At 39.5% G+C, this 26,061-nt stretch overlaps 2 protein-coding genes across 3 annotated transcripts in view; one reads left to right on the forward strand and one right to left on the reverse strand.

The window, feature by feature from the left end:
• The window catches only part of pik3c2b (phosphatidylinositol-4-phosphate 3-kinase, catalytic subunit type 2 beta), a 37,919-nt gene extending 34,908 nt beyond the window's left edge, over nt 1–3,011 (reverse strand). Inside the window, exon 1 of one of the 2 annotated variants that reach the window (XM_079482649.1) lies at nt 2,909–3,011. The gene's annotated coding sequence lies outside the window, so the exon portion shown is untranslated. Of the gene's footprint in view, nt 1–2,177; nt 2,423–2,908 lie in introns of those variants that run through there. The other variant, XM_079482648.1, reaches the window with a different exon arrangement.
• Nucleotides 3,012–22,798: 19,787 nt separating this feature from the next.
• nfasca (neurofascin homolog (chicken) a) overlaps nt 22,799–26,061 on the forward strand; it is a 45,760-nt gene continuing 42,497 nt past the window's right edge. The window contains exon 1 of the mRNA XM_079482895.1: nt 22,799–23,047. The gene's annotated coding sequence lies outside the window, so the exon portion shown is untranslated. The remainder of the gene's footprint in view (nt 23,048–26,061) is intronic.

The raw sequence follows: 26,061 nt of genomic DNA on the forward strand, positions 1-26,061 counted from the left end.
ACTGTAGGAAACTCAAGCCCTACACCAAAAGAGTGGCACTAGAACAAACGAGAGAGGGAACACGTGGGGAGAAGCATCTGTTGAACAGACATTCCCTTACGTTGCACATTTCGATTTCTTTTAAGCATCCCAAAAAAACTGTATGCCTCTGGATAGCACTGAAGTTAATAAAAAAAAGTTCAAAACGCAACCCCTTACATTCAACAACTTTATCAGGTCACTTACAATTTCTGCATTTTGTTTTCATTATGCAGTTATGTAGCGCAAAAGGGATTCCATTGCAGGCAAAGCTCTGTTTGTTACCACCTTTCTCAGAAGGCAACAGACAAAACATCTTTGCATCTTCATCTAGACAGCCTTTTTGAGGTTCTCCTACATTCCCAAGAACAACGTGTCCCCCCCCCCCCGTGTGCTTCGTATGAAGAGTCTCATGATAGTGTTTGGCCGGAGGGGAGCAGTAAGACATTAGGGGTGGCAAGAAGGGTAGATCTGCATTGTTCCACAGGGACCCCGGGCCAGACAGATACAGGCCCCCGGAATCAATCCCCTGCTGGGATATAATCCCATTCAACCAGGGGTGGCTCCCCAGATTGGCCCAACAAAGGACAGGGAGGAGTGAGGGCAGCCGCGTCACGTGAGGCAGGGCCGACTCCGACACGTTCACACGGCTCTGAGAGTCCAAGACAAAGAGGCCGCTGTCATCCCTGTCCCTTAGTTACACCCCTCCCCCAACATACCCACCCACAAATATCACACGGCTCCTTCCATGCCCAAGGTTTTTGCTTATGCTACTGCCAGCTGATCAGGGCTGGCGTTGCAGCTTGTGCCGTATGCTGAGGTCTTCCATCACCATACATCTCTTCTAATGTGGGTATCCCACCCTTACCATTGGTGAAAAGACCAACTGACACGAATCGGACAGGCAGATGGTTAGCCACTTTCGGTCTAAATTTTCAGCAAAATTTTGACTGTGGCGTCTGAAGCAAATCAAAGTTGAAAGTCAAATTTGTGGGTCTTGGATTATCAAGTACGCAAAACATACTTTGAACGGACCAAGCAACTGTAAAACCCAGACATCGTGCTAACATCCTAAAATAAGGAGTTGTGTACGGCAGACCACACAAAACCCACAGTAAGGTGACTCAACCAAACGCGTGGCACCTCTGACCTGTTGCAAGTAACCAAGAACTCAGGACAAGAATGTCTTTGCTCTATCGGGGTTCTGCACAGTTGGAATGGATTCTCCAGTTCCTGTTTCAATAGTGATGTTGGAGTCGATAAAACATCAATTACTGCTTTTGTTACTCCTGCCTGGCAGGTCTTGTCTTTCCCACATACTGCTCAGAACGTACACGTGTGGGTGGTTTCAGAGATACGTGATATTTTGCACACAGGACCTGAAAGAGGTGAATGTCTTGAAGCAAACCAAACAGTCAAAATAAAGCGTGCATTAAAACAAGGAACTTATTCTGAAAGAATATAGTTGATAAACATTTACATATACATAAACACTGCATGGCAATGTCATTTGTTACGCATATCAGATAAATAAACCTCCAGTCATCTAAATTAGTAAACAAAAACGTTGTTTAGTAATTTGGTGAATCATTAACCCAATTCTTGAGCTTTGAAAGCCGTTTAGTTAATACTGCGAGACATGTTTTGAGTTGACGCGTGCCGAGTGTACGCCATGAGTTCATACATCGAATCATTGCGTAGCAACAGACGCCATCTCGAACCTTAATGTTTACATCGTCGCCATCCTTGACTTCACGCATATTTTATATGAAAATGAGACAAATGAGCGCTACACAACGTTTGCTCTTGAAATCTTATTTTGATACATTCAAGACACAGACAGTCAAACTACACAATTATCTACAGCTTTACAAGAACTCTGAAGCTCAAACTTGTCAGGTTGATGTACAAAAGCACGTTAAAAACGACGCACTCGCCAATGTCAGCAAAACGGCGGCGGTAAAGGTCTTAAAACCATTAGAGCTGCTATTAAATGTCACATTTAGAGCAATGCAACAATGTTCCACTTCATGTTAGCAACGCGAGATCTAGATGAAAGATTTAAAACGGACGGTAATAATTCAAAACACATAATTGTATTAAATATGCCCTTGTGAGAGCGTTCTGTGTGATAGTAAATGGGAGCGCTCATCACATACCGTGTGCACGGCCTCTCCAGCGTTTGAATCATAGTCCTCGTATATTATCGGGATGCTAAATATATATATATATACAAATTCCAATCAGGCGACGGGTTCCGGTATCCAACGGCAAATGATCGTGTACAGATCACAGACGCGTCCCTGTTAATCCGTACGAGAGCCACGATCCTTCCTCTCACTCTTGCGGTCGACCGACCGGGTTGTGTGATCGGCGAGTCGCTTGCTGTGGTTTTCGCTTCTTCGCAGTCAACGCTCACGACACGCCGCTTTCATTGGAGAACGAGTAGAGAGAAGACGTGCCGTTACAGAGAACAATGGCGATCTCTGTTGGAGCAAACAGGTAACAGCATCCCGACACCGCCTGACAGACACTGCAGGGGTGTGTGTGGTATAATGATGTTTCCTGTCTTCTAAATGCATCTGAACACATTTGCAAAACGCGTTGGGGAAAAATTAGCTTAGCCAGATAGCTTTGTTAAGCGCTGGCGGGTGGAGGTGAACCAGTCTCCAACCCTGGCTAGCTAAAAAGAGTTGTTAGCTAAAGCTAGACCGACACGTGTTAAGATGTGAAGCCAAACAGGTTAAATGAGTAAATGCGTCCAGTGAGCGCCTTATTAGCCCAAATTCATACACACGGACGGGTTCGTATTTGGAAAAAGTCAAAGTATCTTCACATTCTGGAGAAAACGTTTGGTCTCACAACTGCCTGAGACCATAAAGCATGTTACCTGTTAACGCCACTTTCCGCGTGAATACGCTCCTCACGTATGGCGCTCCCATATTTATACACTTACTGTCTCGTAAGCATTGCTCAGCGAATTCCAATGCGTTTCATTATCGCACCTGGTTTAAAATAACTTTAATTTTATACGTAGGTCAACGCAAGCATTGCCAGTGATGTTCCCTTGTCTTTTAAATGAGACCACAGCGCCACCTTTGGTAAGAGCCCCATGTACTGCTGTAATGCCCTTTAATGGCCACATGAGGCATCATATCCCCACATAATGTGACAGACCAAAGTGCACTTCTTGTGTCGTGCACTCCACAGCAATCTCGAGATTGAACGAGATAGTGTTTGATCTTTATACAAAAGACTTGCAAATATTGACAGCAAAGTACTGAGCGGTTTACTTTGTATTACATGCATCTCAGCAAAGTTTGTCGCTGTCTGGCATTGTTGTGTGTAGGCTAATGTTGAACTAGCAGTGTAGTTCTTTGTGTTCGAGGTTTAGTATGCAGGGTTGACTTTTGCAAGGCGGAGGAGCCTGATACCAAAACTGCACAGTGAATACAAGATTAGACTTCCCAGTCCCCAGTAGACTGTCATTAAGTGAACTTGAAACTACTGTACACTAGGCCTATGCACATTTTTCCGATTCTTAATGGTCTATACTTGTAATATACATGTACACTGTATGTGTATGTGGTACCAGGATAATTGCCCATATAAAATAACACTGCACGCAGTGTTTTTTTTTGTGTACCTTTCTACCTGTTTTAATTTTATTCCTTTCTATTCTAAGTGAAAGACGCAGTAGCCAAATGTTTCCCAAGGTCGAATGCTTAAAGTATTACTAAATATTCTAAATCTAAATATGTGCTCATATTGATATAGGAAGCAAAGCACATCCAACCACTGCTCACACTTGAGATCTTAATGGAGTTTTACTAAAGAAAACTACAGGTCCCTTAAAATTATCTTCTGAATAGATTTGGATATTGCTTTCCTAATTTATAAAAATCCAAAAATAATTATACTTCAATACTATTAACATGTTACAAAACATATTGTAGATTGAAATACTTTTAATTCATTAATATTAAGATTAAGTATTAATTGTCAAGCAGATGCTTAACTCTTGAGCCTACATGTGAAAATACACTGTTGGACTTAAACTATATCTCATGAATCTACGGTTGGTCTCGTTTGAAAGAAGAAAATTTGCAGATTATTGCTAAAAAACCACACACACACAAAGTAGCTATTTTGTTATGTTTATTGTAAAAAGAGGCTGTCTTTCTTTAAAAGAAAAACAATAAAAAACGGAAAAGAAAAACGGATCAGAAACCAAAATTCCATAAATCAAAGTCCCAAGGGTCACCAAGTGTTGAATCAAGTTGGGTCATGATACACCAAATTTTGATGGGTCTGTTTTTTTAACCGCCCTACTACCAAATTCCACTAGGGGGCACATAGGCTTTCATTGGTTTTAACGCTTAATCTGAAATTTGACATTGAGATGCTTTTTGTTAATGTTTTTACTCTTCCAATTAACAGACACAATAAAACAAAAAAGCAAAAGCCCAGAAACAATCTATAAACAATACATGTGTATGAAACTATACTATACACTAATGTATTAATCAATTCATGTATGTATCAATTTTTCTTCCTTAATAGATTATTAGTCTAAACACTGATCAAATGTGTATTCTAGAGTCGTGTGCTTTTACAACGATAAATAGTTTTTTCACGATTAGCTCAGAATTCTCACAAAAATATGGAAGCAAACGTGGGTGTCCCGGTGACAATAAAAGACACACTCCTAATAAAAAAGAAACAACTACCCTTCCTAAATAAATTATTCGAAAATCCACCAAAGAAATCTGTATTCTAGAGTCTTATACCTTTCCAATATATAGTTTGTCATGATTAGAATTACATGCACAATATTGAAGCAAACGCAAGTGTTCAGTATTTGATCCTGTCCCATCAAAGTGTTTGTGTGGAATTTACGTCTACACTTTGTTATCTGAATGTCTGTGCCTTTACATTTAATGTTTATAAAATCCCTAACATACACTAAGACAATGCTCTTGTTCTTATTTTGTTATTGTTGTTCATAAATGTATAAATCACGTGATTTACAACGACCGCTTAATATCTGTGACGTTGTTCAAGTGCAGAATGAACGCAGATGATCGCGCGCTTTCAGAACACCTGTCCAGCTGTCATCGCTCCCCATCCCGAATCAGACTTTCTAACAGACAGGAGCGAGCGTGGGAAACGTGTGCGCGCTCTGCTGAAACGGACTCACGGACAGCGCGAAGCAAAGCAAGGGGGGGATTTCACCGACCATTCCACCGCATTACCCAAGAGCCGCTGGATGCACTGCGCGTGTAGGAGAACCGGACCGCATCCTATGTGGCTGAACCAGCAGCGGCACAGGTAAGCGAGAAAGCGCTATCACGGCTCTGTCGGGTTTGATGCGATTCAGAAGCGCACGAGATAAAGGCAGACCTGTGGCCGATAGAAAAGACTACATTTGAGCTGTCTTTAATAACGGTGCTGCCTCGGTAGTCGTGTAATCCCCGTGTGTTTCAGCCTCTCTGCGCATCTCCGAATGATGCGGTCTTGTTTTTCCTGCTCTGCGCAAATGACGACAGCCTTTTAAAAAGGAAGACACTGACAGCATCTGACAAAATGGCAGATATATTTGTTAACCCAGATTCACTCAGAGGCACGAGCAGTTAAATGTTGATATTTTGTTAACTACGGCGATTAGGTGAAATTAGTTGGTTTCGAGGCCGACGCAGCCGCATGTTGGTCAAAGATGCTGTAAGGAGTGAAGTTATCATCGCCGCACCAATTTAGGTCTGTTTTTCAATGCACATTGTTTAAGATCAAGGATATAGTGAAATTGAACACATATTTGGTGCCGTGTTTTGTTTTCATGGTAATATTCATGTCACTTTTGGTCGGTAAATATTGCGTTTCAGTGCATGATGATGGTGTGTGGGTTTGGCATGTGTAAACTGACAAGTTTGATCATCATGATGATGTTTAATATTATAATTTTGACATTCTAATATTCACAAATAAACAGTATGCGTTATTATTTTACTGGGTTTTACATTGGACATGTCACAGACAGGATGAAATGTGGTAGGCCTGAATCACATCCGGTCAGAACTCTGCCCATCCTTACATCCATCCGTCTGTCTGTCCATCCGTCTATCCTTTACCCATATGCCCTTGTTGATAAAGGGAAGTACAGCTCTGTTTAATAGTCTTCACTGATGAGTATTATTCTAACACTTTCATTTGGCTTTTAAGAAATTTCTATTTGACCATAACATGTGTGTACATGTGTGGGCCTACAGAGGTTAGGTTTCATAATTGTTGACTGCAGCAAACTCAAAGCGGCTGAATTAACCCACCTACCAAACTCACTTCTTTCCATCATGAATTAAAGATGCTTAGCTTCCCACATCAGATAATATCTGTGGCCATGGGACCTGGCCTGTGCCCATGTTCCCACCGAGCTATACCATGGTCTGAATGATCCAGAGATGTACATGTCATTCCTCTTTTCAGCACGCTTTGTCTTATTGTGTTCCAATCATTCATGCAAGTATTCCATAGAGCACTAACTCAGCAGTTTGTGAAATGTGATCTGTGTTGTTCTGTCTTTTAGCAACCAGGAAACCACAAGTTTTGCCATTTTAATGGTGTGCAGAGAACACATTAATGAATTTAAATTGCATTTAAATAAAATGTTAGATTTCTCACTGTTGGATATAGCTTTCCGTTGCATTTTCACTGAGTGAAACAAGTATCGTACTTCACAAAGTGAAGTTGAGATTGAATAAAAAAATAAATATTGTGTTATATCAGTGCGTGTATTATATGCCATAATACACACACTGATTTTAAGGACCACAGCGCACTTCTAGTTCAAGATCTGCAGTTACTTAAAAACACCACTAGATGCTGATATTACACTCACTTTCCATTTTTCGCTTTCTCACTTTAAATTGCTAGGCTGGATAAGATTATATTTTGTTATATTGTATGTAAGGTAATGATAGTTATATGATGACTATTAATAAGCGTTTTAGAGAAACAAGAGGATTCGCCATAAACACCCTACCACCACAAACCCTCTTTACCCACAGAGGTATTTCTGGCATATGGCAAATTTTGAAGAAATCCTTTTATTTGGCAACACGTTGTTGATGAAGCAACCCTGTGTATGCTCACACTGAGCATGCAATTAAAATCGCATTAGAGAAACCCGCTATTCTCTTCTGGACCCTTCTGCCACTAAAAGAAAACTTTAAATGAGAACAAACCCTCATTTTAGTCAAATGAATGTAAATGCCTCCACTTGGCTTGCATACCTGGAAGATTCATATCGTTTCTTCTAGTTATTTAGAAAGACTGATTCACCGTCTACATAATGGATGTCTGTAATGACTTGTTTGTGTTGAAATAAGGTCAAGACGTGACACAGATCAGTCTTGCATATATCATTCCATTCTTACAATAACATTCCCACTTTTCCCCACCTCCATAGCTCAAATTCACCATCTCTCAGGTTTCCCACACTACAGCGATAGGTAGGATAGAAGGATTCACCTTTCACTTAGCTGGCTATTGTTTCCAGAGCACTATTTATAGTTATGAAACAGCAGCTTTCTGTAAAGGGAGGTGAGGTAGTGAGAGAGGTGAGTCTGGACGAGAGGACCATAAGAGTCTGGCCCAGTGCTGATGCATAGGAAGGACAAACTGATATGTGACCAACCAAAGATGATGCAGGGAGGCAGGGCTTTATCAGGCACATTTGTAACTCACATATTTGAGCAAAACATTTGGTTTTATTTGGGCTAAGGGTTTTTTGAGAGACAGTGTGTCTGTGTGCTTCTCTGATTAATAAAAGATTGTTATAGCCCCTTAAGTGATCTTCGGCTGGGTTCAGCCGAGTCAAAGCAATTTATATTGCAGGAGTAAAACAGGAAGGGTAGATGACTAGCTGCATCTCAATTGATTTTTTTTATTTGCAGTACAAAAACAACTTGCTGGATACATTAGAGCCCGTTTAAATTTGGACTTTGACAGTTGGATTAGGAAGTGCACAGAATTGTAACTGATAGATTCAGGTTCATGGTCTGCGTTATGTCAATGTCATGAGACACAGCAGAAATTGTTGATTCATTTCATTAGATCATGAAATAAACCATGCATCTCGACCGCTGACTCATGGTTGAATCCTAATTAAGCTCTTCCAGTCTGACGCACAAACAGTATATTTAATCATAGCTAACATCCGGAAGAAATCCTTAAATGTACAAGATTGTCTATAATTGTATTTTCAAGTGTCACAGCCTCGCCCAAAGTGCAATATCAGACATCCTCTCATGTTCTTTTTGATCTGTGGTAGTGCTCACCTCTGCCTTTCGAACAATGACTTTCTATGACTCTGTTTTTTGATGTATAACATCAAAGCTTTGCAGTTTGTAGTAGTGCATTAAGTATTTTACGCCTCATTTGTAGAACGGTGTCCTATAATCTCTTGTTAGGATGGTCATCAGTATATTGTGTTTTTGAGTAACACACGTGCATAAAATGTAATAAAACGCATTTGAGGTCAATTTGGGGTGCGCTCATAATCTATTAGTCATCGACTTTATATAGCTGCGCTGTCTCTGCTGGTGACTTTGAGCAGGATGCACATGGTGCCTGCCCTCCTGTGAACCCATGTGTCTCATCTGCACCTGCAGAGGCTTCTGAAGCGCTGGGTCATTCGTATGCATCAGGGGCATGCATAGCACTACAAATATTGTTTGTGACATGAATTGTGAGCACAGGGATGACTAATAATCAGTTTATGTGACGTAAACAGAATCATGTGTGTGTTACATTTGCCTCCAATTTATGCATTGAATCTGATAACAATTGATGCTTTTATGATATAAAGTGACTTTAAACTGATCAATGCTTTCAGCACTCCCTGGTTATCCTTTGATTGTCAATTTTTTAGGCGGATGGACTTTTCACACTGTCGATGCGTTTTTTCTAAAGTCCCCCCAGAAGTCTGCAAAATCATTGTTTGCTGACCAACAAAAGACCATTCAGCGAAGTTCTTTAATCACATGTGTTGACATAAGAGGAACTTTGTACAATGCAAACATGATTCGAAAAAGGTTAGAAGATCTCTTTGATCTTGTTTTAGTGTTTCATTTAGAGTATAGTTAATTGTTAATCTTTATATAAAGATTTATTTTCTTTAAAGCTGCAATACAGACCCTATGGTTCTATTGAAGTCTTGTTGGAGCTGTTCTGTAGGCTGAAAGCCGTTAAAAATCATTGAATGACAGCTGTTGAAGTTCCAAGCTCATAAAAAGCCGGAGACTGTATGGAGCACATTAGATAAGATTGGTAACCATTAACTAGAATTTGGAAACCTTTGTTGCGGTTCACAGATTCCAAATTTATCCGATTGGGAGGGACATGTTACATACTGTTAGGTTTGAATGAGAATAGAAATTTGAATTTTGAAATGAAAGAATTAAAATATTTGTTCTACATCAAATATCTATATTCAAAACCATTTAGCAAAATTGTTCTTTCACAGATTAAAGATGACATAAATTAGCCTAATAGAAAATCAATAAGCCTCTGATCAATTTGGTAATGGAGTCATCTGATATGACACATTTTCACATCACAGCTTGTTCAGGGGTGAGGGTGGTGGGGTCATCATTAGATACTTGTATCCCGTGGGATCACAGACAGCCAGCAAGCCCTGGAATCTCCCTTCAAAAACTGGCTAGGTGAAAACACCTGTCGTCCCAAACAATGAAGAAAATGACAAACAGGCTAAGATTTTGCCACAGGGATGGATATCTTGAGCTATGTCATTTCCCCTGTTTGTTAGTTAGGTGTGGTCATGTGAAACTACGTCGGATTACGCAAGGAATGGGAAATAATCTGTTTTTTAATCTATAAAAAGCGCAGAAAAATGTGCATTCAGGTTGTTGTGTCTTGTTGATTTATTTTTAAACTACAACATGCTCTGTTTTTCCTAAACTACAACATGCACAAGTATAATTTGACTTCCCGATAATAAGATAGTTAAACTAAATTATAAATAGCAAACCATATTATAGACAGCGATTGTGGTCAGGGTACGAGAAGTGGTTTTGTCTTAACTTACTTTGAGGTGCGTGTGATATGGTTAGGAATAAAAAAACACGGATTTAACCTGCTATAGAACATCCTGACAGCTGAAATTGGCCACTGTGTTCTTATTAGTGTGGTTTCAGATGGACAGATGTTAAGTTGCTTGGGACATACAGCTCAAGGATATTAGACATATGATTCTTTATTAATGTCAACGGTCTTGTACAGCCACCCTGCACTTACCAAGAGATTGTGCTTTCTGTATCTGTGTCATTCAGTCAGCCACAGAACAAAATGATGTGAAAAATTGAAGACTCATTCCTTTTGGGAAACCCGAGCCTGAGGGCTTGAGGGGAGGGAGGTGTCGGGGAAAAAAGAAAATACCTGGTCCTCATGTGTCGTGTGTGTTTGTATGTGTATCTGGGAAGGGAGGGATGGTGGTGTTTTGGGGGGTTGGAGTCACGCTGGACGAGTATCATTTGACAGCTGACGGCGAGGAGCTCGACTGCGCTGTTTAAAACAATGAGAAATAGGCAAGAAAGGGACAAGAGACGAAAGTCTGGCGCTGCGTTGATGCAAACGTGTCATTTCTCTTTCGCGCTCTCTCTATCTTTCCTAATTTCTTTCGTTACAAGCAGATGGACGGTGGGGGACAGGGGTAAGCAGCTTCTTGGAGTCCATTGTGGGCTTTTGACATTTAAACTCAGCCTCCCGGGCCCTCGGGGGACGCCCGATTGTGTCTATTGTTAAGAAAAAAGTGGGCCAAGAAAGAGATAAATGAGTGGGGGATCAAATTGACATAAGAGGGAGGGAATGATTGGTAAAACAAAAAATGAAGACGATCTGAAGTTTCTGGTTTGGCCAGATTGGTACAGTAAAGTGTTTTGGGAAATGTGCTAAATATAGTGATGTGATAGGCATGATGAGAACATGGAGGTCATTGTAAGAGACCCATTTATTATTGTAAATGTTTTTTATGTCAACAAGTAATACTATGAGAAAGATAAAAATAGAGAGCCTATCATATTTACACTACATTGTGGATACCAGGCAACAATCACCTCAAGTCAATCAGCTTACTATCCATAATAAAGAAAACCAAAACTAAAATCATTATGTCGGTTCAAAAGCAGTTCAACCTCATGGAAAGTCGCATCCATGATATCCTAACAAATGTGTACTATATGTGTGTGGTTTATCAGGAGAGGTTTTGAAAAAAGGATCTTCAACTGCTAGACATTAAGTAAATAAACTATTTTTTTGCCTTAGCCACACCATTAAGACTTTGTTGTGAAATATTGTCTGCTGCTTTTACCGTCTCTAGGCTCATATAGTCAGTTCATGTCTCAATTCACCTCAATGCTTACTCCTCAATGATCACATATCACAGATTTCATGTGCCAGATGTATGCTGTGAGATTTTGGGGGAAAACCAGCCAAATTGCACAAGGTCACATCTGTACATCACGCTGCACAGAAAGAGATCGGAGAGCGAGAACACTGGCAACACAAAGCAGACGCAGGCCACGTTTACACGGTAAAAAACTGAAACGTTTTAACTTTGCGTTTTCATAAGTTACACGCACACGTGACAGCGTTATCAAAACGATCTGCATTTACACGGATCTAGGAAAACGGATACAAATGCTGTAGCATGCATGCCAGGCCAGTGTATGGCGATGTTTTTGTGTAAAGAAACAGGACTTGCCTCCTTGTCACATACAAATGCACAGTTATTAGCCAAAAGTGCTTTTTAATATCGTTGGTCGACGTTTATGTTTGTTTAAAGTCTGGCGAATGTAAATACTTTGTCTCGGATCTTATGGGTGCAGCAAATCCACAATTTGCTGGAGAAATGTTACTAGATAGTTGAGCAGCTAGAGCTCACAGGACGGGAAGCCGCCATATTATTTTGGCTTTACTTGCGCAACTGAGCACATAATTCGCATGCGCATGACATCATCATTTTCAAAAAGTTCCATCTTGCAGTTTACAAAGAAACAAAAATGGTGGTGTTTTCAAAAAGTTACACTTTGAGAACAGCCAAAACGCATAAATGATTTGCTTTTAGTTGAAAACGGTCTCGTGTAAACGTCCTCTCAGTAGTGTGAACTGGAAAGTGTCCAGCCTCTGAGATGCCAGCCCCAACTAATTTGGTTAAAGAAACCATCAAGTAACGTTTTTTATAAATCAATTAAAATAATGATAAATGGAAATTCTTGTAGTTATAATGAATCATCAGATGGGAAATGTTTTTGGAATTTATGTATGGGAGCTGTTCAGGATGATTTCGCGTTGAATTTCAATTATTTACATATTTATGGGAAGCTTATGGCAAAAGTTTAAGTGGATTCCATGTTGTTTAATTTTTAATTAGCCTGATAAAACATAAGCATTGTACTGCCGTGACCTGAAGAAAGCTAAATGAAAACAAAGAGTCTTAAATTATTCATTCAGTCATTTGTTGAATGAAATCATGGACGCCTTAGTCTACAACAAGAGCAGTTCACTGACTGTGTTGTCATATTTATACTATAATACCATACATTACCCATATAGGCCACATATTGTGCTATACGTCATAAAAACGTAGAGCACCATAATTTATTGTGAATATCTCATGCCTGTTAAACACCATGCTAAGATGTTTTACTTACATATTGCAAATGAGCATCAATAAAAAAACATGTTTAATTGTTAGCTTTCCCATGTCAAAGCTAATATTGACCTTAGGACAAAAAAGGGCCGTTCAATTACGTCGGTAACATTGTTTAGCGGTGCAGCTCCACTTTTATGATGTTTTAATTGGGTCACCATGGGCTAGCGGCTAATGTGTTTAGACACTCCTATATCCTGAGCATTGCTAAATGGTTAATCTTTGCAAAGGTCAAGAGAGGAGGCTTTGATAATGTCGGGGTGTCCATCAAAGCATCTCGGATCCTTATTCATTGTATTTCTCATATCCCTTGTCCTGGCTTTTAATTAGTCTAGCGTCTCCTTTAAGGCATGTCAGTCGATCCGTTTGTCACTGTGATTGCCGGTAAATGACAAAGATTGTGCTTTCTCTTTGCAAGGTTACGACACACGGTTTATTTTTCCTTCCCCGGTGCCGTAACCTAAAGGTCAGTGTCACCACAGCTGTTCCGAAGGTCATAACAACCAGTGCCTTTCAGTTTTTATGTGGGCGACTGTAGTTCCCTTAATAGGTGATTGAGGCTCATAACCTAATGCACCATTGGTTCAGATTGGAGGAGCGCATGGAACGTTAAATGAAAAATGGCTCAGCACGTTGCTCGCCGGGACCTAAGAGGCACAAGATGAAGGGGTAGAATGGGTGATCTTACTTGGGGGAGGGGAACCCATAAAAAATGTATGTCACCACCAATACATGATATATATTGCACTGTTTCTACATGTTTCGGTTTTTACAGGGCTGTATTTAGTATCTGTATGTGGCTCTGTAAGAGAAAATGGAAATGTCTCCAGAGGAAAAGCACATTTAACGCCAACGTTGAGTGTATTCATCTAAGAGTAAACTTCAAAAAAGTCTGTCATCATTAGACCCACCATCGAGTTGTTCCAAATCTGTTTATATATTGGTATTCTTATGAACACTGAGAAAAATACTTGGAAGAATGCTTGAACCAAACAGTTCTTGGCCACCATTGACTACCATAGTAGGACAAATGACAATGATAGTCAAAAGTGCCACAGAACTGTTTGCCTTTCATTCTTTAAAATGTATAATTTCTTGTGTTCAACAGAACAAAGACGTCTTTTTCTACTATGATAGTCAGTTGTGGCCAAGAACTGACGGGTTTACAAGAAATCTTGCAAATATCTTTCTCATTCTTTATCAGAACAAAGACATTTTTACAGATATGGAACCACTTGAGAAAAACATAAGAATAACATACAAGTCAATGGGTGACCTGTTCCTTTAAGTTTAAAATGACATGACAGAATTTATTAATGTCTAGGAATACCTTTCACCAGTGGCTGATATTTTTTAAAGCAGGGGCAACATTGGGGCCACAATTTACAGAGTAAAGTGCGCAATTTTGTAACAGATTTCTGAACAAAATGGAGATGAGTTAGAGAATGATGCAGGTTTATTGATGATAAACCGAGATAGAGAGTAAGGAAATACTCTATATTAGCAGCTATTGTACTATTGTTCTTTTATGACATATCGCTTATTGCTCCCTGAACTCTTTGTAAGTAGCTTTGGATAATAGCGTCTGCTAAATGACTAAATGTAAATGTAACTAAGCCAACACAATATAACAGAAACGTAAGCCAGTCCAACCTATATTTAATCTATAAGGTAAACTGTTAGTTTGTGTTAGAACTTTGGAATGGTGAGAAAACATTTTGCTTTGTACGTTTTTTAAATCCTGTCTGGCAAGTCTTTTGTGGCTGCTCGAATGCCTTCAACCTCATGAACGTCTACACTACAAACAAAATCCTGTCGAATGCGGAAGTATTCAAGCTCAAAGCGTTCTACACTCCGTATACATCTGTAATAAGCATCGTCAACTTTTGATCCGATCGACCAAAACGCATATCAGGTGTAGGCTACGGAGGCCCTGAGAGGACATGGGCACTTCAAGGGCCAATAAAGACTTCAACTGGGGCCAGTGCCCCTCTGCCTCCACCCCTAGATCTGCAAGTGCTTCTCACACCCAAGTTTCTCGCTTCTCTCTAGATGTAGGTCAGATTCAGTGTCTGACCTCAAATCCACAGAAACACAGTGACCTGTATTTTGCAGTAGAGATATAGTAACCCTTTCCCGTAATGACATTTAATCTGTTAATTAAAAAGTTACCCGCTTCTTTAAATGAGCATTAAATGTACGTTTGAAGGTGTTGTTTTGTATTTCGAGGATTTATGGGCATCTCTGTCCGTATTCGTTCCATCTAATTAGCAGAGATGTGAAAACCTTGGTTTGGCACAAGTGTTTTGTTCCTAGAAATAATAACCATCCCTGCAGGTGTTTCACAGAGGGGGTGTCTGTAATTTGACACATCTAATAACCTTATGGCAAACAGTGGCATCTCTAATCCTGTGTTTTCCCATGGCTCTGACGGGAATGACACTGCAATTGTGAAGACATTGTTGTCTGTTGTTTGCTTTGTTTAGGCTGCCTAGAAAAGTGCAAGGTATCTGTTTTAACAAAAGAGTTTTTAGATGAGATTTGAGTTTTCGGATTAATGTTCACGTTAATGTATTTATTTAATTATTGTCCAAATGTTCTGTTCTGTTTTTCCGCCCCAGAACGGTAATAAGGTAATTTATCCCAATTAGTGTATGGAGACTACACTGTCCAGAGACATACAGTACATACAATTGTAATGTGAAATGTTTCTACGCTTCATAGATGTCGACAGAGATAGTTCACCCAAAAATACAACTTTTGTATATGATTCTACGGTGGATCAAAAGAAGATATTTTGAGAGATGTCTCCGTGGTTTTGTGTCTGTTAATGGAGTCCAATGTTGTCTGGTTACCAGCATTTTTCAAAATATCCACTTTTGTCTTCAGCATAGAATAGAAAGTCAAACAGCTTTGTGATGATATGAGGGTGAGTACATGATAGATTAAAACCCTATGGGCGGGCGGATTGACCAAAAATCTGTTTCACGGAATGAGTCATTTTATTTTACAGTAACGATATATTTCACGGACATTTTAATTCTATATCTTATACTTTATTTTCTTAGATTACATTTTTGTACAAATGTATTAGAGATAAAGTTTTGAAAATCAGATTAATTATGATAAAGCCAGAAGATAAATACTGTATAAACAAATATGTATGTATACAGTAGATAGACAACATGTATAACGGTGAAGTCTGAATGCACACACAATGATAATAGATGTAAGCATATATGACTTGTGTTATAAACTGGTGTTCGTGGTGTCTGTACTGTAGCTCTTCATTGCTCTTTACTCTCTATTAGATGCGCACTGTTAGTGTGTCGCGAGTCTCTGTATTTTGGTTTGTTTATTCTCGCACTTGTCTTTGCACTGTGAGTCTCTGGTGAATCCACACGAGTCTCCCATAACGGGAGGTAGCAGTGCATCACGTTAAATGCGCTCAAGCGACGAGTATCATTGCGCAAGTTTCGCCTAAAGTTGAACTTTATTTAATCTATTTACAGCTTGACAAAGCAAACTGACTTCTGAAATACATGAGAATTGCTTTTTTCAGATCCCTGCGGCCCTGCATGAGCACTTCGGGTGAGAGGGAAAACGTCGGTGTCCTGAAATTTCATCCTACCAGGCATGCGCACATCAATGTTACGTCATTTTTTTGCGCTATAAAATCATCCTACCTGTTTATTTTATACTGCTACCGGAATTTGATGGTCTATTTCCATTGTTAAATCATTCTACATATTTAATACCAGTAGTACAATTTGATAGGGTATTGTGCAGTTGTGTTTATTTTAAACTGGTAGGACTATCTGACAGGTATTTTGCATTGTAAAATCCTACCTGTTTATTTTGTCAATGTGGTTTAGATTATATTAAGTTTTGCCCTGAAGTAGGAAAATCCGACAGGGTAGGACAATTCGACTGAAATCCGGACTGGCGCAGATGACGAAACTACAGACTGAAAGAAGGTCAAAAGAATATATGATGTGTTCATTTGTTATGGGTAGGTTAACTCGCATGTTTTTTTCATCATAATGCCCAATTTGCAGAGCGCCGAGTTAACCGCGCCTGATTATTTACGATTTGTAGCTTTGAACAGGTTTCAATGCTTTCATCGTTAACAGGTGTCCATTGAGCCCCTTGGGAATTTACAGATCTGTTTTAGGCCTTAACCGCACATTAAGTTATACTGTAGAACGGAAGCTTTCAATGAATATCAAACATTTTCTGAAAATAAAACACTCCTTATTTTTGCCTGTTATTGATCTAAAACAGATGTTATGATCCTTATGGCACAGATGGCTTGTCTTGGTTGTGTAATTACGTATGCAGGACTGCCTTGTGGTTCTGCAGGCCAGCTGCTTTGGCCCATTGTATTCATAGACGTTTGTTGTGTATGTGTGTGTGTTTGGGGGATGTTTGCGAGCGATGGCGGGAGACCAAAGCTTCCTCGTACGGACTTCTTGAGGGCAGATCGGGGCCCAGCCAGCAATTAACTGAAGAAACAAAATCATCCTCCTGTTGATAGCAACTCATGTTGTGTGGTGGGGTGGGGGGTCAAGGGGCACGAAATAGGCCTGCGCGTGACAGCCGCCGTTTGACCGACAAGCATGGAATAGCTTTTGTTATCACACACTCCGATTCAACCCTTTGTCAGTGTAAATGTAAGTAGCTATGGAGGCTAAAATGAAGGACGACCCTAGGACTTAACACACTGGATGTCAAATGCAGATTTGATTCTTTAGCCAGCAGTATGTGCCTAGGGCCCTGATCTGTGGCTCATTTTAACTTGGTTTATATGTGGTTAGTTTTTTCAAACAAACCTTTGCTTGAGTTACATTTGCAAATTCTTTAATAATTGTAACAGACCTCAAATAACCTGAAATAAAAGTTTGGATCATAAAAGGCTGCAGGTGCCGTCTCTTTTTTTTCTTAGCCGCTGAGGTCCGGAGAATCCTGTTTTTAATAAATAATATTGAATAAATTGGGCCTATCATGTTTTATCAGGCCATTTATTTTATATTCTGATAGCCACAGTATGTGTGAAACATGGAAGGCCTGAGAAAATGTGTTTTGTAGGCTCTGGTGCTAAACCGAAGTCCTAGTGGTCTATTTTAATATTTCATAAAACTACTGACAACAAAAACGCGCGACCATATAGAAACAGAAATGACAATGCCGCTGTTTTATTAAGATAAATAATGCTCCTTCTCCCGCTCTCCCTGGTTGACACGTGCTCTTTCATCATCATAATAAATAATCTGAAATTTTCAACCAATATTTTTGGGGCTGACATGTTGTTATCCATATACAAGTCTAATAATTGATCTGTGTTTGTTATAATTTCTTTTTGTAACTTTCATGTTATTTCTTGTTTAATTTATACTCAAACCATTATTGTGATTTTGGATTGGATTGGATTCAATTTATTGTCATTACACACAAGTACAGTGCAACGAAATGTATTTTTAGAAGAAGATAAAGCATAACATGGGGAATGTGAGGAGAAAAACATGTACACAATACACCATAGACAAGACTTGCAACAGGGATAAGTAATCCAGTTCCGACAAGCAGCGATCTGATCCTGCTGCCATGGTGGCGCCGTATACAGACCCTCTTGTCAGGCTGGCGGGTCAAAGCGACGGAGGCGATGGATCTTGGGATGGGAGACCGCCCTCGAGTGCGGCCTATGTTTGTGTGTGTGTGTGATAGTCTGTGTGATAGTTTACTGTGAATACCAGCACATCACGGTTACAGTAAAGTGGCAAACAGTACAACATTGATTGCCTTAAATGGGTTTGCATTTATATAATGGGTACTACATATTTAAATAATGTAAAACCCACTTCCTTGCGCTAGAAGATGTCATCCTTGACATATAAACTGTCTGGATAGTAGTAAGAATGTGTCCCCCTCAGTGGTGCTTCCAGCTTTGGCTGGAAGTCTGTATTGAATCCGAATCCAGCACCAGAACTATACATTTTGTAAATAACTACATGACTCTAGCATAATTTCAGTTTAGGTCTTTGTTCCCCCGCAGTTCATTCCTCTTTCAGTCTCTATAAGTCATCTCTTATATATTGTCTTTGCACGTTTATTAAATAACCCTTCAGAGAAACGGCCTAATTCACCAAGAACATTTAGATCCAAACACGTTGACATTTTACACCTCTAACAGCCCTGCTGTGCTTGGTCTTCATTGAATTACAGATTCTGTCTATGTTCCTGCTCGAGGGATGTGCTGGCGGCTTATTGGGGAAAGTCACAGAGCCAGGTACCCTGCTGTTGGAGTTATTGTGGTAATGTCCGAGGCTGTGGCCTACCTGACATCTGTTCTGTGGTTGGACTGGGCACATGAGCCTAACCTTTGACCCTTCAACTATTTAATGATTTACATAAGTGATGATGTCATGACCTTGTTCATGAAACACTTGCAACTATGAGGCCTATGAATTTAGTTTTTAGCTGTATTTGTAATGTAAACTCTTAACCTTTCAGTATTGTGTTATATACATATATTGTGGTTTTACACACAGCAAATCCTAGGATGTCGTTTTTATTTGGAAGTGATTTTCTGCCCTGAGGCTATGTTGAAGCAAATCAATAAAATTGATCCGGATAAAATTTATGGCGTTTCGGGTCATAGAAATTCTCTTTATTCTTGCTTTGATTTTCCAGCTTTATGTGGCTGTTAAGTGAGGGAGTGAATATAGTCAGAGGAGAAAGACACGGTTGTCTCAAGAGTGGCGAGACAAATGTGGATGTATCTGCTTTGCTTTGGCAGCAGCTGTTCTGAAGGACCACCATTAATCTGACCCTCTGACCAGCTCTGTACACAGCAGGATAAGTGGAGAGGGGTCTTCAGATCAATGGACGGTTGGACAGAATAAGACCGAATGTGTTTAGAGAGGCACACACCTGGTAAACGAAGGACCAGCTGTCCCTTAGAGCTCCTCATTTACAGGATCAAGGAGAAGTTGGAACATACTTTACATCACATTTATATCAGAGGTCTGTTTGGCATCATTGAATTTGTTTTAATGTTTGCTCTGCACTTGGTAGGGTTCAAAGAAAGAGTTCAGCATAAATGATAAATTATTACACAACTTTTTAAAACGATTGAAAACATTTGAGTGGATGACATCTATTGCACTGAAAAAGATTTCGATTGTGTTGGTGTAACCGTCTTATTCAGTATAATGTAGGAGCTGTGGGGAATGTACACCTGGATATGGTTCTATGTGACTTTAACTATTTGTTGACCTGTCCACCCATTGAGAATGTGATCACAGCCATGTTCCCCTTAGTAAACATCAAGCTAGCTAACTAGCGTAAAATTGCTAAAGAATCACTAACAGAAAATCTATACTGTGCGGCTATACAAACAATTTTATTCTTGATGGAAAAACAGGATCGTAGAAGCCGCTGGTTTACTCAATGCCAAACTGAATTGAACATGTCAGAGTGGGATTCACTCCAGTGGGACTATCATGGACCAGTTTCAGCTCATTACTGACAGCTATTATATATGGCCACACTCAAAATCTTGGCAGGCGCCTGCCTCTCCAAATGTGCTCTTCAGACCTCTTGTTAGCCTCTAATGAGCTGCCCCGTTGAGTGCTGGGAAAGCAGTTTGTCCCGTTGCATCTTTCCCTGCAAAAAAAATGCCTCACTTTGCTCACATACCCATGATGCACCACTACCTTTGTCTAGCTCACGTCCTGTTCTGGAGATGCACAAACAACAACCTTTCTTTCTCTCTCAAATACAGGCATATTCAGCTGCCCTTTCTTTTCCTGCCATTTCTCCTCTGTCTTCCACCCCCTCTCACTCTTTTAAACTCAAACCCCTCCCGGTCTCTCTGCCTTTGTGCCTCTGTTTGGTCGAGCAATGGCTTAAATATTTAAACAATGCAATTAGTGTTACACCTGATGCAATTGAAAGGCCTTTGTGACCGTATGCCAAGGGAACGGTGATGGGGCAGGAATGCCTTTGCTCAGGGCCTTTCATGTTGACAACAAATGAATACAGGTTTCTTGACCTCAAAACCGTACATAGACATGGAGTAAATGCGCAGATTAAAAATCTTTGTTAACGTTCTTTAACAGGAATTTTTTTTTGGAGCTTTATAAAAGGGTTTGTTCAAAGAGGTTTGTTAAAGGGATAGTTCACCCCAAAAATGAAAATGATGTCACTATTTATTCACCATCTTATTTTTTCAAACCTATATGACTCTCCTTCTTCTGCAGAACACAAAAGAAGATATTTTGAAGGACGTTGGCCCCCATTTACTTCCATTGTATGGACACAAGGGTGAATAAATGATGACAGAATTAAAATGTTTGGGTGAACTGTCCCTTTAAGGTTTTTTCTCTTTGGGGATGCAGTGGATAAAACAGAAGAACTAGACAAAACTACTTCTCACAGCCACCAAAGTCAAATGTTTGTACGTTTAAAGCCTGGAAAGCCTGTCTAATGTGATAGATGATGGCATGTTTATGAGAGATTTGGAAAATTCTTTAAAATGATTAGTAATCATTATTAAAATATATCCTTTCAGTTTTTAAATGAAATTTCTTAGAATTTAATTTTAGTTTATATTTACTTTTATAAATTAAAATTAGACTTCTGCATTCTTTGCTGGGGAAATCCTATTTCTCCAAGCCACTCAAAATAAATGAGTAAAAACTGTAAAAAAACAGATCACGTGCATAAATCTGGCAGAGCTAGTTTACTTTTGTTTGTGTTTCTTTTGTTCATCTCATTGTTTCCACTGAGCGATTAAAATCTCATTTATGTGCCAATCATGGATGACTGAATTCAATCTTTTATTTAGTCTTCCTCTGTTTTGCATCTGCCAACTCAGGAGCCCCCACAACAGACGTCACTAGAAAGGGAAAAAATGCGAAACATTCCTTACAATAAGAGAAACTCATTCTGCTCTTCGCTCTAAACGTGCTTCGGGGACACAGACAAAAACAGTTCAGCAACACACACAGTTTAATCTTGTCATTCTTGTATTTGTGTAGCAGTCGAGAGAAGCTGACACAGTGTTTTTAATCGAGCTTTGCATAGAAATTAGCGGTTTAACTGTTATCTTTGTTCTTGACTCCCGCTGAAAGACAGGCAGTCACAGAGGAGACCTATTATCATAATTCCTCACGACTAGTTGCTATAGAGATATAGATACCTGCAATTTGCAAACCAACATTGGAGACACAAGGTCAATGGTGCTGCTTTGAATTAAGCTGTCAATCACTTGTTTTTGCTGTTCTTGGCTTTTAGGTTTGTGGTAAGATTTACTAACATCAGCTTTGATACATTTTTCAAAAGGAGATATTTTTAAAATAAATTGGTAACCGAACAACGGCGGTACGCATTGACTTGCATTGGTTTTGTGTCCATGCAATAGAAGTGCATGGGTACCACCGTTGTTCGGTTTCCAACATTCTTCAAAATATCTTATTTTGTGTTCTGTTTAAGAAAGCGGGTAAATGATGCCAGAATCTTCATTTTTTTAGATGGACCATCACTTTTAAAGTCTTTATCGTTTAATTTTTTCCCACACTCTGTACTGGCATTTATTGATCTCTGTCTACACTAGGATGCCCTAATCGCATACGGCTACCATTTTCATGTTGTTAAAAAAAGTATTGATATGTCAGTGGCAGGAGGGCAGAAGTGTGTCGAGACATACAGGAGGGTGAAACGTGGATCATATTGGAGGGTACACGCTCAGCGAGAAAGCTAAGAGGAGGAGAGTCAGGCTGTGCCTGAGAAATACTAAATCCCTTCCAGCCGGCGAGAGTGGGGGAGGCCCGGTCACCTCGGTTACATGTATATATCATGTGCGCATATTTGTATCGTCCTCTGTGTGTGAACGCGTTTTTGTCATGGATTAGTGTGAGAGCACGTGTGTGTGTGTGGAGTTTTTTTCAAAGGGTGGAGGGGTTTGCCTACAGGGCTATTTATTATTCATGCAGTGGGCGGAGAGATGCAGAAGTGGGAGGTGGCAGACGGAGGGTTTCAGTGTTTGGAGTGTGTGAGGAAGGCAGAGAGACACAGAGAGACAGGGAATATCAGAGACAGTGAGAGCTTGAAGTGTGGATGCACCAAGAGATAACCGACTCCAGAAGGTTCATCATTGAGGAGCTACACGCATGCTTTACGTCTTGATGGCACAGAGAGTCTAAGGATTTTATACCAGGTGGCATATATGAGAGAGAGGAATCTACTCTAATAGGAATGACAGGCCAGCTCACTTTTATTAGAATCAGAGACGTTGCCTGAGAGGTAAATTGGATTTGTTTTCTTATGCTTTTTGGTGGGTTGTAAAGGGGTCTTTCACTGCTTGTTTTCAGCCAGACAGACTGCTGCTGGATAATTATTGTCTTTTATGTTTCTGGAAAGAGAGCGTGGATCTTTTTCTCATTGAGTGATGATTTTTTCCACATGCTTAACTATTGATGCCGGGCTTTGTTGCTCTGCTATGCTTAGATGCATTTATTCTACTTATTAGTATAAATGGGTAAAATGACACATTTAATTTAATCAATCATCCATCATTATGTGTATCATCTATTATTTAAAACAGTGTTAGATTCACCTTAAAGTTCTGTAGAATGATATGTGGTGTTGACATTTGGATCGTATATTAGAAAACATAAATAACAGATGGTCAGAATGTGTGTGAAGTTACCCTTGATTTAAATAAACATTTCAAAGAAATTATTGGCAAACTTGGAATTGTCCAGCGATCTGACTGAACCATACGTCAAAATTCATTTAGTTTTATCAGTTGTCTTTTAGTAAACTGGCATTGTGCAGTTGTCTGCCTTAGTAGTTTGACTTTGGATTGCCATGTTGTCTACTTAGTGCAGATTAATAATAGCGCTTCTTAATACGTTTTTATTATTTATTTATTTTTGGTTGTCCAGTCATAGACTATAAGTTAATTCATATATTATTTGCCAGAATATGAAAAGAGTTACATGTGATTTGACATTACAGTCATACATTTTTCGTTAAGTTCCCGTATCAGGACGCATTGATCAATCTGGCGCTGAACAACATGTTGCATGTTCTGCGCCTCGCAAACTACTGTGTCTGTTTTCTGACGTTGACCTTTGCTCTTTCGCTCTCTCTTTCAAGTCCTCTGTCTGTGTTTGTCTCCCGGCTACCGTCAGCATCCGTGTTTACACTGAACATCATTTCAGCTCATGTCAGATTCTGGAGGAGTCTTTGTGTTATCCTGAACACTAGATGTGTTCTAGTAGTCAGATGTTTTAGCTGGGGGTGTACAAGCAGCCACACACCCAGCACAAGTGAAGTGTGAAGCACTCAAAAGCTCGCACAAGCTCCCAGAGACAACCACATGCAGGGACACATATAGGGACAGATATTTGGTATTAAGTGTGTAGTCATGCATTCTGTTCGTGCCTGTTTGTGATATCAACATGAAGGATCATTGTTTATTTTCAATAGGTGCTTCTTGTGTTATGCTTACTGCCACATTGTTATAAGTATAATGAACTAATACTTCAACCTGGTTTAGGTAAAAGAGCATTATTTGTGGTTACATTTGATGATAAATTACAGAAATTCTCTCCTCTTGTGCACATTTTTTTATTCAATTAAATACAATATTATAAATGAGAATAATAATGCAAACAATTTATTTCGAAATTTTTATTGAGATAAAAAATCGAAGTTTTCTTTTTAAAGCACTACTGAAGCACAGTATTTGCACGTTTGGAAAACTCTCTCCACAGATGACTTATTTAGACTTGCCTTTGCACGCTAATCTGGAATAGTAGAAAGTGTTCTACCATTGATGTGGTGAAAGCCATTCTTTGTCACCTGCTTCATAAAAATAATAGCAGTCATGTGCCATCAATGTGAAAGGGACTTTGATGTTCTTCAGGAAACCCAGCTTTCACTGAACTGATGCTCAGTATTCACATGTGGCTTACCGAGACATGTCGGGATTTGTTCTGCCGCGTGTGATTCTGTTGCACACATGGGAGTAAAGGAACCAGTGTCATTTTACCAAAGCGCTTCTGTCGCGCCTTTTTGTAAATATTGCTTTGTGGTTTAGACGATCCTTCAAAACCACCCGATACACGGATGAGTGAATTCTAAATGAATGCACCTGAAGAGGGGGAAAATCTACTTGACATTTGACAGCATTCAGTAAGATCATCAGTGTTGTTGAATAAGCCGTACAGCCGGACATGGAGTACAAGGGGCTGATTGTGTAAAAATCTGTGGATATGTACATGTATGCATGTCTGTGTATGAGGGGCATGAAAGCCCATTCTTTTGTGCGGGCTGAACAGGACGAGGTTAATGTACTCACAGATAATACACAGAAACGGGCTTTCACTGTAAATATTTAGACTGATAACCAAAGGCCTCTCAATCCGCCCCTTTGGAAGTTTTCTCACAATGCTACATGCAGACCCATTCTTACCCAGAGTACACCTGTGTACGCATGTTTACGATGTAATACTAGTGTACTGCTTACTACAGAGTATACACTGAGTAGTGTCTAATATTTATTTCATATATCATGTGAAACAAGACATATTTAGAATAAACATTTTGTGGTTGATCTCACTACAACAACTTTTTCTTATTTGTCATATTGGCATTTGTAGGTCAAGACAAGCACATTGCTTTATGAATTACAATATCACACACAGCGGGGATTTGTGTAGTATAGTCAGTCGGTCAAATATTATACATAATTTGTGTCATTGTGCAATGTGTGTGCATGTTTTTCTGCAGTATGTGCTGTATATTGCATATTGTGCGGTCAGAACATAGCCTTTACCAAATTGCAATTTATTTGATATTTTCTACAAATAAAACGGGTTTCATTGGCACAAAGGATCAATATCAACATTAAATTTGCTGTCTTTATTTATTGATAAGAATTTCTATCAAATTTCCACTGCCTTTAAAGTGTTCCCTGATATACAAAGTAGTTTGGTATAGCTTATTTATATCATGAAATTCAGCCTGAAGATAAAATGAAAAAAAGTGAAACCGGAAGTCCTTTGTGGAAGTCTCATCATACAGTTTGCATCATTAAACATATGCACACAACATTGTCAGCAGACTTGTGCTTTTGTTGTGAAATGTTACTTACGGTTACAGGAAGAACATTAACTCTAAACCATGAGCCAGATGTTTGGATCACAGATAGCATTGCGGTTGTTGGACCCTTGAGCATTGCGTTTAAACTGCATGACATTGCAGCTGTAAGTGTGGGGCGGATGACAAACATGTGATGTTATTTAATG

This window comes from Barbatula barbatula (genome assembly GCF_947034865.1).
Source record: "Barbatula barbatula genome assembly, chromosome: 20".
Taxonomy (NCBI): Eukaryota; Metazoa; Chordata; class Actinopteri; order Cypriniformes; family Nemacheilidae; genus Barbatula; species Barbatula barbatula.